Source organism: Temnothorax longispinosus, chromosome 2 (assembly GCF_030848805.1).
Source record: "Temnothorax longispinosus isolate EJ_2023e chromosome 2, Tlon_JGU_v1, whole genome shotgun sequence".
NCBI lineage: Eukaryota > Metazoa > Arthropoda > Insecta > Hymenoptera > Formicidae > Temnothorax > Temnothorax longispinosus.
In genome coordinates, this window is record NC_092359.1 from 10161866 (window position 1) to 10178671 (window position 16806).

The window sequence follows — 16806 nt, forward strand, 5'->3', positions numbered from 1 at the left end:
CTATTTAGTAGAGCTACATAATCGAGTAAATGAATTAAATATTATCACATAACTGAATGAATTAAAATCACAGTCCTTAAAAATACAATGTAGCTAATATATATTAATTATAAAATAGATTATAATATATATATAATCAGCTGTTTTATAATGAATCAATTGTACGATGAAACAAAGTTATTTATCTGGTTATAATATTTACAGTCCTTGAATCTGAATCCTTTAAACAAAATTGGACAATTCGTTGAATCTAAGATCAGATTTTAGCTTTCTTCCTATTTTTATCCGACACTGTATACTTGTCGTAACTTTTCGTTAAATCAAAAGGTTCCCATCTACTCGCTGGAAAAATGTGTTTGTTCCTCTCGTACCATGATCTAATGAGAAAAACATAAAAGAGAATTATACAAAGTATTCTTTTAATAATAAATACCTAAGTAAAACTTTTCCGACATGTGATTCCTCGGTTTCGACAGAAGCATCGTGCTTAATACGAATATCATCGTGAACGTCAAATGTGAACAGAGGCCCGCTCTTTCCTCGTGCCTAATCGCAATATTACATACATTAAAATAACATGCCAACATTGTGATATTGCTTCATAAGTTTTATCATTTAGTATATTTACCTTAGTTACAATAAAATTAGTTATAGTTGCAGTAAAACGTATAATGGTGCGGTAATATAAGATTCTCCTTGACATACATTAACTGATTTGCCATTACTGTTTTAAGCTCGCTGAATTCACGCCTCAGAACTTCTAAACATCTCTGAAGAACCTAATAGATAGAATTACCTGTGTGTAAAAATTTAATTTATGCAGCAGAACATTATATATCATGCCAATGTTACTCCAAAAGTGGCACTGGAGTATTTTAATAACTTAAACGTTCTCTAAACCACTGAGACATTCACCTTTCTTCATTATAACACTCCGACGATGGTCAGATCCATCCCAATAACTGAATGTGATCTCAATTTCTTCTTCCTTCAACGCGTTCTGCTTTCTACCCCATTCTTGTCTCAATTCTTCCCTAAGTTTATTTTCCTCCTCGTCCCTTTCGATAATTCCTTCGCGTGTAAACGGGATTGATCTCCTCGGCATCAGCTCCCTGCCGTCAATATATACCTGTGAACAGGTTCCTTGATCTCCTCGGTATCAGCTCTCTGCTGTCAATATGTAATACCTCTACAAAGTAAAAATGTATTGTATAATCAGAATACTAGCAACGTGCACAACTTCATTTGACGTTATAATTGGGTACAACATTCATCGCACGATACTGTTATAATTGCAAATCGGAAACGTACCTCGAGTCCAGCTCTTCTGCGATCAACGAAGTCGGGATCGAACGTGTCAGTCGTCACTTTCTGCCAAGCGTAGAGAACCTTCTTTTCCGGCAGCGGTGGTAACACGATGTAGGGATACGAAATCTCGGGATAAGCACGAAGCAATTCAATTTTCAATTCAGTATATCGCCGGCACGATTACGGTGTTACTGCCGTTTCGCGTACGCGCGTATGCGCGCGTTGTCGCACCTTATACCTCGCGACAGCGTGCGGCTCGTGCAAACGTTAACGCGCGGCCGCAATCGCGCGGCAGAAACGCCTCGTGTGAACAGGCTCCTTGATCTCAGTATCAGAGCTCCCTGCTGTCAATATAAAAAATAATATAATAGGTTATTAACCTGTATGTATAAACACTCACGTAAACGTAGTATAAACAGTAAATAAAATAGTACAAGTATAACAGTAATATATAGAATAAGATAATTATAGGATAATTACATAAAACAATTACCTTGAATTAATCGTCGCGTCGCGTAAAGAGTCACGGTCGGTCTCGCTCCGCGCGTACTACCGTGTCTCTCTCGAGATAGGTTATAACTGATGAACTGACTGACACTCTGACAGCGCGCTAAACGAACGCACTGTCTGCACTGCACTGCACTGCACTGCACTGCGATACTAACGCTGCTAGCCGCCAGTGTCGAAAAAGTGAAAGTGACGTTCTCTGTTTGTTACATGTATGTTATAATGAATGAGAGCGGTTGACGTAGAAAGTATCTTAAAAAAAATTTTTGACATTTGGACTTTGCGTCGCAATATCTCCGCTCGTAGGGCACGTAGCAGAATATTATAAGAGAAACCCCCCCCTAATTGGACCCCAAGCTATTGATCAAGCCTAATTAGAACTTGATCCGTTCACTCGTTATCGAGATCTCAACATCTCGTATACCCGCAACCCGTCGCGTCGCGTAAAAGAGTCACGGTGCGGTCTCGCTTCGCGTGTACTTGGCGCGAGACACTACCGTGTCTCTTGATGTATGTTCTTTATACACTCTTAAACTATTTGACCGAATTTTTACCTAAAGTATATAATTTTTTGTTACCGATCTTTTGGGAAACCGGTATCAGAAATTTTTCCAATTTTTCGGGAAATAATTGACAGAATTTTAAAGAATTGTATATGAATCAGGGGTAGAATTTCTCGGTAGAATTTCTATTATATTCTTCAGTCTTTTCTACCTCTATTTCATATATAATTCTTTAAAATTTGATTGATTAGAAAAATCTGAACAAGAAAAGTTACTAAGTACGACTCTTTTAAAGCATTTAAAATATTGGGGATATCACTAAAAAAAAACACGTTAATAATATACATATAGTGCCTTTTGAGTGACGCGGAAAGTTATTGAAAATATGTGTTTATGAATCATACATTGGTGGTAGACCGAGAGCTGGCTACGAAAATACCAACGTCATTTGTTTAAGGAAATTTTCAACCTCAAACAATTGTGGCAATGTTGCAAATTAAGAAAGCGCAAGTCTGGCTGCTGGCCGGTGGTGCGTTTAGCGGGGGCGTACACCCTTAGCTGTAAAATATCAAGGACTAGCTGGTTACCCGGGCTTTGCCCGGGAGTCGTTTTTCTTCAAACTACTTCATTTATTCAGAAAATTATTAAAAGATAAGTATTATCATTAAAGAAATTGTTCATTTATACTTAATATTTCTCAAAAAATTTATTTAATTTTAAAACCAGTTTCCAACATTGTATGTTGTCTAATTTACGCCAATTTTGCAATTGTTTAAATTCGAAAGGCATGTCAGTAGGTATTCTAGGAATGCGTGGAATGAACACATCTTCTTCTTTAGCACTGCCAGTTAATATTGTCGCCTCTATTACGTTTGGCATAAGTTTCTTCACACTTAACCTAGTTCCATTACACATTTTAGGTGGATCCAAATTTCCAGGTATTATAATGCCCTCGACTCGGCATTTCTTTTTCGATTTTCTTCAAGTCGAGCTTCAAGCTGTTGAGTCGTCTCCGTTGCCCTCGACTCGGCATTTTTTTTTCGATTTTCCTCAAGTCGGGCTTCAAACTGTTGAGTCGTCTCCGCTGCCCTCGACTCGGCATTTCTTTTTCGATTTTCCTCAAGTCGGGCTTCATTCAAGCTGTTGAGTCGTCTCCGCTGCCCTCGACTCGGCATTTCTTTTTCGATTTTTCTCAAGTCGGACTTCACGCTGTTGAATCGTCTCTGCTTCTCTTAATAATTTAATTTTCTTAGATTTTAAACTGATTTGTCCAATAGATTTTCTCTTTTTCGGAGGCATTCTAAAATTATTTTTTTAAGATTTTATTCTATAATATAGATCCTATATAATATAGAGAGATAAAGTTGATAATTCAAATTTAAAAGAAAAATTGGTCCCTAAAAAATTGTAAATTACTTATTTCAAAATATTACGTTGCTCGCTCGCGTGCTTTCCTTCACGTTCAATCAAACTTTCGCAACAGGCATTACAAAAAATATTGTATGTGATATTATAAGTATATGTTATTTACGAAAAACGACGTTTTACTTACAAAAAATATTGTAAGTATATGATATTGTAAGTATATGTTATTTACGGAAAACGACGTTTTACTTATCTATTTCAAAATATTGCGTGCGTTGCTCGCTCACGTGCTTTCCCTCACGTTCCCAATCTCCGCTCTTCCCGACTCTTCCGTACTCACAAAAATTATTAACACACACAGGTTCACAATTTAGAACTATCTATTACAATTAATATTTGCAATTAATATCACTGACTCACATTTTAAAATTGATTATATTTGCAATTTCAATACTGCTCGCGTTATGTTCGTTTGACTTGAAGTTTCAGCTTTGTAACAAACTTAAACGAAGTTCATGCGAGACAAAACGTCAATTCGTAACGGTATTCACTAAATACTATTTCTTATTTGAATTTAATTTCAATCTCAAATCGAACTTTCACAACAGGCATTACAAAAAATATTGTAAGTATGTGGTATTTGCGGAAGATAACGTTTTATATACAATTCTTTAAAATTCGGTCAATTATTTCCTGAAAAATTGAAAAAATTTCGGATACCGGTTCCCAAAAAGATCGGTAACAAAAAACTATACTCTCAAAAAATTGGAAAAATTTCTGATACCGGTTTCCCAAAAAATCGGTAACAAAAAATTATATACTTTATGACACTCCCCGGGAAATTCTACCCCTGATTCATATACAATTCTTTAAAATTCAGTTAATTATTTCCCAAAAAATTGGAAAAATTTCGAATACCGGTTCTCAAAAAGATCGGTAACGAAAAACTATGCACTCTATAACACTCCCCGAAAAATTCTACCCCTATTTTATATACTTTTGGTAAAAATTCGGTTAAATAGTTTAAGAGTGTATAAAGAACATACATACATACATACATACAAACATTCTATTTTATATATATAGATTATAGATAGCCCGATATCTCAAAAAAAATTGGCGAAAGTTAGAGCAACCACGGACATTTATCAAAAAATTCAGAAATTTATAAAGAAAAAACTCTTTTACGGATCCTTGCCAAATTCAATAACAACCTTCCTTAACCCTCAGGGTACAGACTATAAAAAAGTTACGTTCCGTACGGACATAGGTTAGCCTAACCCAGCGACTTTGATTGACTGTATATTGGGCTGTAATTTGTCAATTAAAACAAATTTTTTTTTCTTTGGATCGGAAATTTTATCAAAAATACAATGGCGTTGATAGATTTATTACATTACTTGTTTAAACAAAGATACATTTGAAAATGTAAACTATTTTAAAAAAATTTTCATAAAAATTTACTTTTCCTTTTAAATTGCATAACTTTATGAAAAAAAAGATATCGACATTTTTTAAGTCGCGTTTGAAAGCTAAAAAGTTGTTCTTTGAAATGGCTGAATTCGTTTTTTGATCCATTCCAAAAAGTATTTTTTTTTTTTTGAACTATGAAAATACCTGTTTTTTTGCGATAGCGATATAACGTTACTTGCTTGATTTATCGTAATAATGCAAAAAAAATATATATATCTTAAAGTAAAAATAGTTCTTTTGGATGATGTTGATTAGTATAATATAAATAAATAACAAAAATTGAAATAATATTAACATGCATGCACGGATACGTTATGCTGGTATGCTACAGAGGGGGTTTTTTCCAAGTAGTCCTCGGATGAGGACAGTCATGTGCCTTCTGCCAAACAGCAACTGGCACAAAGAATCTAATCCCAATAAAAAAAAAAAAGTCATCTAAAACCAAAAAACCTTGACCCGGGTACAATTATTATATCGAGCTCCAATGTCAAATAATTCTGCCCGTTGCTTTAACGTATTTGAAGATAATGTACAGCACGTCCCAGTTTTTCTCTTGAATAAGACGAAAGATGTCAATATCTTCCGTGAAGTTAACCTCTCTCAATTCAGCCTCCAAAACAACTCTGTGTTCAACATATTTGTTAAATCTCAAAACAAAATGGTAGATATCCTCGCATTCGCAACCGCATTCGCATCTCTCATTTACAATATAATTCTTTCTCTTGAGGGAAGCACCCAGGTTATAATGATTTGCTCTCAAGCGATTGATGAACGTAACAAAATATCTCTCCGCTCTGACTTTGCGGAACCACGGTACAGATGAAGCTCGATCATAAAACCTTTCAAAATAGAAAGCGCCTTTATGTAAAGCGTCGCGAGCGATCGATACTTGTGTAGACTCCCATGCTTCTTTTCTCGCATGCGCCAGCAAATCCCCCACCGGAACCGCAATGGTGGGATCAGCCTCCTCCTCCGTCGCCTCCTTAGCCAATCCATCCGCGATCTCGTTTCCCAGAATTCCCGCGTGAGCGGGAATCCATACGAGTACAATCTTCTTATCACAAAATTTCTCCAACTTGTAAATCAATATTCTAGCCTCCGTAACGTATTTATTCTTGTGGACATTTAGGTGATTATTATTAATAGACTTGAGAACAGCTTGACAATCAGATAAGATAATTATCTCACTACCACCCACATATTTGCGTGTCCAAAGCAAACGAAAAGCAGAGCAAATAGCGAAGGCCTCCGCAGTGTAGGAAGAGCAAAGGCCGGGCAGACTAATCTTAAAAGCCTCCTCCTGATCGCAGATCACAATACTCGCTCCCGTGGATACCGCTGCCTCCCTACAGGAGCCATCCGTAAAGAAGATGTCTGGGTTCGGGCCCAAATGATATTTACTAATAATTTTTTGGATAAGAGAACAGTCAGAGAAACTCTCTCGCTTTCTCCCCGCTCCGATGTCCATGTCAACGGCAGGCATAAACGTGTGGGCGCTGTACGAGCCGCTAAAGACCAGAAATTTCTCAACAGGACCAATGAGGTGCTTAGTTCGATTAACTCTTTTCCATATCTCAGACAACAAAGAAGACCCATACGTAGGCTGTCTATACCGTACAAAATTCTCACCCTCATGTAGAGCACGCATCTTATCACATAAACCATTTTGATTATGGGCAATAGCCTTGTTGGCAAAGTTGACACCCAGCAACATAGCCCGGTCTTTCAAGTATGTCACTTTAGCCTCCGCAACAATCACATTGTTGGGAGTGGAGTTCCTATAGCCAAGAGCCGTACGAATACCAAGGAACTGAGCCCTTTCCAATTTAAGCTGCAAGGAGGCCATTCTGGGAAAGAACACGAAGCTTCCATAATCAATAATTGACCTTACAAGACTCTTATAGAGCATAAGTGCAGTATTTACCTCCATCCCCCTAGAGACTCCACAGAGGTATCTAATAATAGAATTTGCTCGGTTTACCTTGCCCCTTACTTCCTGTATTTGACGCTCGAAGCTCAGCCTGTTGTCCAGCCAGATACCCAGGAATTTTGCACCGCCGCAATTGGGAACGTCACATCCATCAATACGTATATTCAGCTGTCTATCGATGTATCCACTCCTGGAAAACTCTACTAACGCAGTCTTCCTCGGCTCCAGATCGAGTCCCATGCTGCGTAAACGGTCAGCAATGATGTTAATCGCTCGTTGTAGCAAGAGTCGATTACGCTCTCGGTTCGGTCCACGGATGTACAGCCCGATGTCGTCTGCAAACTCGACCGCCTCAACACCCTCCGGCAAGTCCGCACACAGACCCTGCGTGTACAAAGAGTATAATACCGGGCTCAGGACAGCACCCTGCGGGAGCCCCCTGTAAACAAGTCGATCCACCGAATCGCAAGCGTTAACTATGAATCGAACTTTTCTTCGGTATAGCCAATTACTAATGAATCTGGCTATGACGGGGGGGCAATCAAGTGCTATCAATCTCCTCAGCATTACCCCGTAATCCACACAGTCATATGCGGCAGAGACGTCAAGGAACGCAGCCAGAGTATACTCCCCGACGCACATTGCAGTCTTAATATCTGCAACAATTCTCACCAGGTTGTCGGCGCATGACCTGCCCCTGCGGAAACCGCTCTGCGACGGGCTAAATTTCTCTTCCTTCTCCGCCCACCAGACCAGTCTTTCATTGATAATCCTTTTCATCACCTTGCCGACACAGGAGGATAATGAGATAGGCCTAACCTTTTCACAGCCCACCTTATCAATGAAGATTACTTGGTAATTAAACCAATCACTGGGAAGGGAACCAGTAGACCACACCCTGTTGAAAATGTCCAGCAGGAAGTCCCTAGCGCTGTCCGGGAGAGCCTTGATGGTCTTGTATTCAATGCCGTCCAGACCGGGAGATGAATCCTTCCGTATCATCTCCAGAGCTCTGACCATTTCCCCACGAGAGAACGGTGCATCCAGCTCATCATCAGGATGGCACTCCCACAAATCGGATACAGGTTCCACACCAACAAAGGACGGGGCCAAGCCCTCGATAGTGGACCTGATCACGTCTTCCCTATTCCTGGTGGGCCAAGTATTCCACTCCAAATTTCTTCTGGCATTCTTAAGGATGCGCATAGTCTTCCAGACGTATGAGAGACTCGTGAACCTGTCAATCCCCTTGCAGAATTCCTCGAAACTAGCTTTCTTCTTCAATTTAATGGTCCGTCTAGCCGAAGCTGCCGCCTTTTTATACCCAAGCCAATCGTGTAGGCTCTTGGTATTCTTAAAGGCCCTCAGGGACTCTCTTCTAATACGAATGACCTCGTCGCTTTCTCCGTCCCACCATTTATGCGAAGGTCTCCTCTTGTTCGGGGGAATCCTCGTAGGAGGGGTAGGATATTTCCTGCCAGAGGCTACAGCCACAGCATTCCTGACAATATCAATGAAAGAAGAATAGCAGGCCTCTAAATCTGTTTCCAGAAGACCCCGCAGCAGCGGAGTCTTCTCTCTCATTTCCGATTCTACCACCTGTTGAAATCGACTCCAGTCGGTCTTCTTTGTGGACAAACGGTTCGTGGTCTTCCCATAAATCAAGGGAGTACTATCGAAGGAGAAGGAGATAGGATGGTGATCGCTTCCCCACGAATCCGAGATCTGCGAATAAGAAATGTCCCCGGCTATGCCACTCGTGCCAAATAATAGGTCCAAGTTAGTGTCGCGTTGCCCCCTAGCACCATCACGAGAACAGGTGTCCACGTTGACACATATAAGACCCCCACCATCCATAATATCATAGAGAAGGTCTCCCCTGGCATCCGTAGTAGGACAGTTCCATGTGGCATTCTTAGCGTTAAAATCACCCAGAACAATAGTGTCAAGGCCATTCATACCAACAGCACTGAAGATGGGTGCGAAGTCGGGTCTAGCCATCGGTTCGCTGGGATGCCTATAAACAGCAACTATGTTAATATTTCGAGAGAGATTGTTCGTCCTAACGCAAACAACGTCGTATCCAACAGGCAGGCAACCACGTATTGGCACCTCAGTAAAATCCACAGAAGTACGTAAAGATATAGAGACGCCACCACTCCCCAATCTGTTAGCGCCACTCACCGACCTGAAGTTGGGGAAGGAGACCCTACGCGGGCCTTTGCATCTAGTCTCCGTCAACACAACAACATCATACTCCATGACATGCTTCGTCAGTTCCTCCTTGCAGCTCTGATACCCTCGACAGTTCCACAAAAGAAGGTTGAATTATACAGTGGGGGGGAGGGAATCTCTCTCCATTCCGCGTGTATACTGTCCTCCTTATCCTTGATTGTTAAAATCTCTTGTTTTCTTCCTGATCCCTACACCAGTATCGCCGCTCGGAGGGGGAGGGACACGATTTTGCCACTCATTTGTCAAAGCCTCAATCAGGCCATCCCTTGCTGAGGGAAACCTCCTCATTAACAACATAATGCTCTCAATAATCTCCTCCACAGCACCATATTCCCGGCCTTCGCTATTCCTCTCCAGTTTGCGCCGCACCACCTGGGACCAGGCAGCCCCGCGGGTCGCGGCCAAGGCCAGACCCCTCCTATCCCCCGCTATTTCCTCTTCACGTGTATTAAACTGGCCATAATAATTGCCAATCCCACCAGAGACTGACCGTTCCTTCGTACTTGATCTAGAGGGATCGCCTCGCACGCCGAAGCGATTACCACGCTCCGATCTCTCGCGAGTATACGATGTATCCGGGGCTGCTGATTTTCGAAGAGGCAGGGCAGGCCAACTCACAGGGTCAATCCTGCTGTCCAAGGGCTTTGCTGGAATTGGAATTTCCCCCTCAGCGATCCGTCTCGCACTAAGAAAAGAAACACCGTTATAGGCCATAATAATATTGATATTCTTATTTTTTCCATGCACGGGACAGCCACGGTATGTGGATTTATGCTGTCCACCACAGTTGAAGCAACATATAGATTTCTCACTTGACCATGCGCTTTTTCACCGCATACTATGCATCGCGTCTCACTTTTGCATGCATTTTTAGTATGTCCAAACTTGAAGCAATTAAAGCATTGCCTAGTCTGTGGAATAAATGGTCTTACTCTTAAATTAACTTCGTTGTGAAAAATTTTAAGATCCTTGACTTTGTCCAGCTTAAAGGTTATAGAAATATTACTCGAGGCCACCAGAGTCGATTTTTGCGTAACCGCATCCCACTTTCTTCGGTACATTCTTTCAATTTTAATAACATCCGACTTGTCCTGCATCGCATCCCAAAGCTCCGGAATCTCAGCCGGCCAATCTGAAACGACTCCTTTACAAACAACCGATCGTTGCTCTACATAAGCCTTAATCTTAGGAACATGCATGCCATCAATTAAATCAAGCGCACGGTTAGCATCAACCGCTTTTTTAAAAACTGCTTCCGCTGTAAAATGGTTAAGCATATCCACTGAGATTGGACAGATTTGTAAATCTAACAAGATCATCCAAATTTTAGTTTTATTCATGCCCTTGCGAGTCGTGGAATGTTCAGGTGCGAGTTTAATTCTAGCTTTACCTGAATGTTTATCATCGAATCTCGTGAATCGCTGAAACTCCGGATTATCCCTACATTTACATAGCTTGTGGTCACGTATAACATATATCTCCCTCTCCAAAGCAGACGGCAACAATCCCACGGTGGTCTCACGCGGTGAACCGCCCGTATTCACGTGATCGCTCGCTACAATAACATAATCATCTTGATTATTCTTGTCGCCCGTCGTTAAGCAATTCGTCAGCGGGGCCGTTTTATGTACAAAAAATTCACGGTCCTCCGTGTCACGCTTCATTTTTTCCACCCGATTCATATCCACGTCCATCTCATCCTCCCGACCGGATGGCTCGTTTCGTCCTGTATAAATATCCATATCCCTCTGAAGCACAGGGGTGTCACACCGACTGTCCATTCCAGTCCGGTTAATTTCCGTCTGTTCATTAAGCGTTAATTCCTTCGTGAACTCGTCAAATTGTTCCAGAGAGACACTCGTTTTGTATCTTTTATTGCACTGGGTGTCGCTTCTCTGTGTTCGCACATCGACGCTCGAATTCACGGATTTATCCGATATCTGGATATTCATCCTTACAAAGTAAGGGAACGCTCCCCCTCCGAGGGGGGAGCAATAATTCAGAAAATCAACCCTCCCGAATAGCTGGGGACCGCGAGAAAATAATCGCGGTAAAACGATACTATATATGCTCTACAGACGAGTATCAAAGAGGGGGAACACGAGCGCAGGCAGAACACGTCCGACTCGCACGACGGCTCGAGCGGAACTCCCCGTATGCTACAGAGCATCATTTTGAGGTTAGAATGCACAAAAGTACATTAAAAATAGTAAATTATACATACCAGAATAAAAAAAAAAAAAAAAAACCACTTTACTGCAGTATATACTCGAAAAACACAATTTTTTTGAAAAACACGAATTTTGTAACGTTCCGTACGGACTGGTGTAGACTACCCGAGTTCAATTTTCAAAATCGTATAACTTGAGCACCAAGCATAGACTGACGCTGCCCCTTGGCGCTCACATAGTAGCTACCTCAAAGATTTTTTCCCCCCGGTACGGACCCCCACCATTCACTTCCTTTGAAATGGCGCTACTTTCAAAATTTGCTCGGGTTACGCTAACCCAGTGCGTACCCTGAGGGTTAAATAATACTCTATCCATCAAATAACTTATACATTTTTTATGCAGAAATCGGTACACTCTTCAACGATCTTCGCCAAATTCAAAACAACCTTCCTTTAATGATTTTTTATATAAGATGACATGTACCTATAATAGCCTAGTAAAATGATTCGAAATTTGTCGATTTGGAGGAAATAATACTGACTGGGCTGAAACTTTGTAAACAGGCTTGTTTTAGGGTACTATTCAACACATTAAAAGTCTCCACGTATAGACGCTACGTTGCGGGCAGGAGAGGGTTTAAAAGGTCCAAAAAATCAGTTTTTCGCAAATAACTCGGAAAATATCAACTTTACGGAAACTTATATAGATATAAATATTGTAGCTTACAAAATTTCGCACAATTTCATTTTTTATTCAAGTCTGTACGACCAAATGGAGCAGAGATAAAATTTTTTTAAACATTGGTAGTTTTGCGACGCAACAAAAACGCGTACGCGCGTTGCACATTTTTCGCTAATATCTCGAAAATGGACTCTCGAATCTAAAAATGTTTTAAATAAAAGTTAGAGAGAATCTAATTACGAACAATTTCGTGTTTTTGTACGTTTCTGTACGGTCCAAATTCGCCGAGTTATTAATTAAAAAACAATTTTATTTTATGTTGATAGTGGATGTTTTGCATGTAAAAATCAGTATTAACTCTGAAAGTATAGGTCGTACACATATAGTATGTATAATGAAAGTTAAAGAGAATAAAATTTTGAACATGTTGATGTATGCATGAATCCATTTTGGTAAAGATAGCTTAAAGTTAAGAGCAAAATACATGAAAAAATGTCATTTTTGAGTGCATTTTGGAAAATAACTTTTTCTGATTGGTTGGAGGCAGTAATGTTATATATTTTTCTTGAAGATATTTTAATTATCTTTAAAATGAGACATTGTAGACCTTTTTTTATTGAAACGTTGATGAGTTACAGGCGTTTAAATATTGGAGAAAAAAAATCAATTTTTGTTAAATTAACATTTTAGTCAAAAAATATATGGATAATAAATTTTTAAAAATTCATTTTACTTTGTTTTCATTACTTCATATACTTACATATGAACGTGCTGGAGTAGTATAAGTCCTTTGCAAAGTATGTTTTATTAAAAAAAAATATTCATGAATATTACAGTATTTTTGATAAATTGTGTGAAAAATTGCATTATCATTCCTATTTTTGTAAATATCTTCGTTTCTATTAACTTTACTAAAAAACTTCAAGAGACCGAAATTAAAGCTGACAAAATTTCCTATAAAATAAAGTATATGGCATGTAATTTTGAATGCATCGTGATGGGAAACTAACATTTCAAAAGACAGGTAAGTTTACGTATGTACCAGATCATCACTATTAGTCGCCTAAAATGATGAAAAAACGTGTCCTTAACAATTTTTCTGTACTTATTGAAGTGTCAGAAGTTATTCTTGGGGTCTTTCTGAATCGTTTGGTACTAGGCCGATATTTTTAGGACCGATAGTACTGTACATAGGTACTAAAGATTGAGAAGAGTCTGATTTTTTTCAATATTTAAATGCCTGTAACTCATCAACGTTTCAATGAAAAAAGGTCTACAATGTCTCATTTTAAAAATAATTAAAATATTTTCAAGAAAAATACATAACATTACTGCCTCCAACCAATCAGAAAAAGTTATTTTAATTAATAACTCGGCGAATTTGGACCATACAGAAATAAATAAAACACAAAATTGTTCGTAATTAGATTCTCTACAACTTTTATTTAAAACATTTTTAGATTCGAAATATTAGCGAAAAATGCGCAACGCGCGTACGCGTTTTCGTTGCGTCGCAAAACTACCGATGTTTAAAAAAATTCTATCTCTGCTCCATTTGGTCGTACAGACTTGAATAAAAAATGAAATTGTGCGAAATTTTGTAAGCTACAATTTTTATATCTACATAAATTTCCGTAAAGTTAATATTTTCCGAGTTATTTGCAAAAAACTGATTTTTTGGACCTTTTAAACCCTCTTCTGCCCGCAACGTAGCGTCTACTTGTGAGGACTTTTAATATGTTAAATAGTACCCTAAAACAAGCCTGTTTAGAAAGTTTCAGCCCAGTCATTATTATTTCCTCCAAATTTTGTCATTTTACTGGGCTATAACTTATACAATTTTTAGGCAAAAATCGGCAACCCTTCTGATTCTTGCCAAATTCAATACCATTTATTACTACTTTTAATGATACTCCAGCCATAAAAAAAATTTAGCTTGATATCTCAAAATTTGTGGAAATTAAAGCAGTCACGTAGATTTTTTTTAGACAGAAATCGGTAATCCCTTTATTATTAACAATTTTTTGAATTCTATTATTTTTCTCAGTTTTTTCTACCCCTATAACGTTCAAACATACACCACCCATAAAAATTTTATATATTATAGATATAGTATAGATTATATAAAATTTTATGTAGTATGTGTTCATATATGTTTTTTTCTCTTGTATAATCTCTGTAATTTGTATGTACAAGAAGAATTAGAAGAAAAAGAATTAGAAAATAATTAAAAGGATGGATGAACTTCCGAAAACCTCCCACGCCCAATTTACGTATTATTTGGTGGAAATGTTTCAAATGGCCTCCAAATAAATATCTTTAAATGGATTTATATCGAGAAAAATAAAGGCATAAAATGTTCAAATAAATTATGTAGTCAAACACAATTTAAATCCTTTTCAAAATTAATTTTAGATATTAAAGAAGTATATTCTGGTCAAAGACATAATAAATATATTAAAAATTAAAAATGTAACCATTTTTTTCATTTTTATTTAATTATTTTTTAATTTTTATAAAATTATGATTTAGTATGTGATAGACTCATTACAACTTTCCACTCGAAATGAGGTCCACTTCATGTCGCCCACTACAAGGTGCCACATGGGTTTACAACTTTCCACGCGTACAAAGTTCGTGCATGTACTTTGCAAGGTATACTATGTGTCTAGTTTAACCGTAGTGGAGCCTCCCGCAGGGAGGCCGGAACCTACTGTATCCACGCATGCACTTTTCCATCCACACAACAATTGGTTATCTTTTTTCTAATGTTATTCTTAATTCATAGAGTAAGATATAATTTATTTTTATTACAAGAACATGAAGACGTTAAATTTGTCGAAAAATTAAATGTTTTTTCAGAAATTAAGCATTTGCGGAACTTAACACTGTAGGCTTCGACTACATTTAGTGAGTACTACATACCTGTAAAATTTTATCAAAATCGGGAGGTATTCGGAAGTTTATTTAAAAGGATAATTTTTACATTGTTTTTTATTGTTCTTGCATTGTTCATTTATTTGCCTATATATAATCATACATAATCATATATAAATGTAATGATTGTATATAAAATACAATTATATATAATTATATATATGAGCAAATTTTTCACACTGCTCAGACTATTTTTTTGTAAAAAAACAATGCAAAAATTATTCTTTTAATTATTTTCTAATTCTTTTGCTTCCTCATAGAAAAAGCTTTGTTTTTGTTAAAAAAAATTTTTTTGTTTTTCTGAATGTGTTCAGAATGTTCTAAAACGTCGAAAAATTGCAATTTTAAAAAATGTCTGTATGTATGCATGTGTGTATGTATGTGTGTATGTGGGTATGTGTATATGTGGGTATGTGTGTGTGTATGTGCCAAATTTACTGAAATTTCTATAACTCCAGAACTAATCAACCAAATCTTAACGAATTTTATATGAAATAGGGGTAGAAAAAATTGAAAAATATAATAGAATTAATAAAAATTGCTAATAATCAAGGGTTTTTTTTTAATTTTTTAATTTTTGCTTTGTTGTTCGTTAATGCTCTAACTTCCGTAATGTTTTAGATATCGGAGTGCATTTTTTTTTAATCGATAGAGTATCATGTAAGGAAGGTTGGGATTGAATTTGGCAATGATCGGTAAAGCGGTTCTTTTTTAATAAAATTTTGAATTCTTATAGAAATGTTCGTTTATGCTTTAACTTCCGCAAATTTGGAGATATCGATCTATTTCTAATTTTATTATATTTTTCAGTCTTTTTTACTCCTATTTCATATATAATTTTTTAAGATTTAGTTGATTAGACCCAGCTTTATACGCGATCAAAGGTCCATAATTTTGATCGCATATAAAGCTAAGTCTAATCAACCGAATTTAAAAAAATTATATATGAAATAGGGGTAGAAAAGACTGAAAAATATAATAAAATTAGAAATAGATCGATATCTCCAAATTAACGGAAGTTAAAGCTTCCTCTATGAGGAAGCCAAGTGCAAATTTCTAATTTGCACAATTTTATATTTTATTTATCTATTTATTTATATTTTTTTTAGTTTTCAAAGTCTCCCTTAAAAATGTATAGTTAACGGCGCCAGTGTTTTGATATAGATCGTCAGGAACGGCACCTGGCTTTATCGTTTCGGGAAATTTCCAGATAACAAAATGCTCTTAAACATCGCGAGTTTCCTGAAACTTACTGTTTATCTTCATCTCCGATGCAGATCTTTGTTTTCGAGCAAAGGAATGCGATAACTGGCGATCCCGAATCAAGAGTCTCGTTCCGATCCGCGACACCTGGCCCTACGAGTAACCAAAGAATTAAGTCCGCTCACTGGAATACGCGATAAGATAAATTTCTCTACACAGTTGACTTGGCTAAACGAAACGATATCCGCGATAGAAATGATTTCTCTGCGACGTGGATACGTTATATACCCGGTGATGCATCGGAATAGACAGCCACGTGTACGTCGCTCGCAGGCAAGTTCGATCAATCGTTCCGGGATTACCTTATAGACAATTGCTCGCTCTCGCTCGCTCGCGCGATAATTGTTGTCGATAGATAGAGCAATTCCGCGACAAAGACTCGGCCCGGCTCGATTTCGCGAGGTCGATCCCGCGCTATACCGAGTGGCGAGAT

General features: G+C 37.9%; 1 long non-coding RNA gene across 1 annotated transcript in view; it reads right to left on the bottom strand.

Annotated features, from left to right (window-relative positions):
• Nucleotides 1-16739, bottom strand: part of LOC139809139 (uncharacterized) — a 29796-nt gene extending 13057 nt beyond the window's left edge. Inside the window, exon 1 of the long non-coding RNA XR_011731039.1 lies at nt 16364-16739. This is a non-coding gene — a long non-coding RNA (uncharacterized lncRNA). The remainder of the gene's footprint in view (nt 1-16363) is intronic.
• Between the last annotated feature and the right edge of the window lie 67 nt (nt 16740-16806).